Genomic DNA, 882 nt, shown 5'->3' on the forward strand with positions numbered 1-882 from the left:
GTCATTATACTATGCATAACTTTAATCTGATTATTGGATTGTAAATAGTAACATGTTAGAATACTTGTTACTGAAACAAGGGTCAGATTAGAGTAACACATTACTGATGCGCTGATGGCATAATTGTTTATGACATTTCTGCTCAAGCTATTTACTGATCTTTCAGGTTGCCGATATGCATCCCCCCCAATGACAGACTCGTTCCTACGCCCTTGCACCGTACATTAATAAATATTATACATAAAGATTAACCTTAAGAAAAACAATTTATTGTAAGACTTTGAAGTTTGTTGTTGATGTTGCACACTTAATAATTAATCAGTGTGGTTCTGCGCAGGTTCTTTTATTTTGATGAGCACGGCTGAGACATGAGAGCGACAGCGAGCGCCTTCGCTGACCAGCCGTTACTGCGCTTAACTGCCGTTGGCTCGCTGAGTCAGGAGCGGTCACTGTGCTCTATGTGCCCACTAGTGGTGAACCGTTGTAACTGCAGTACAGCGCATCTCAGTAAGAGATGCGCTGTACTGCGCATCTCTTGCTGCGAGCTCATCCGCAAACTCAGAGACGAGGGAAAAGTAATCGAACCTTTGAAAGATTTTCATTTTCATTAAAGATTTTCAATTTTTCTCTGTAAATGAGAAAATTTTTTCTCATTTTTCAGCATGAGAAAAATAAAAGCAAATAAACAACAACAAAAAAAGGGAGGGAGTGTAATTATTTCTGATGTCCATTCTGTCACATTGAGATGAAAAATAAACACAATTGTAGGTTTGCTTTTAGGTTTATTCGCACATTAATTATCCTATCTCAAAATGCTGACTTATAGATATGAACTCACCCAGCCACTCTGACACATCCTGTTATATTTGTACTGTTCACTGA

The sequence above is a fragment of the Poecilia reticulata genome, linkage group LG10 (assembly GCF_000633615.1).
Source record: "Poecilia reticulata strain Guanapo linkage group LG10, Guppy_female_1.0+MT, whole genome shotgun sequence".
Lineage (NCBI taxonomy): Eukaryota > Metazoa > Chordata > Actinopteri > Cyprinodontiformes > Poeciliidae > Poecilia > Poecilia reticulata.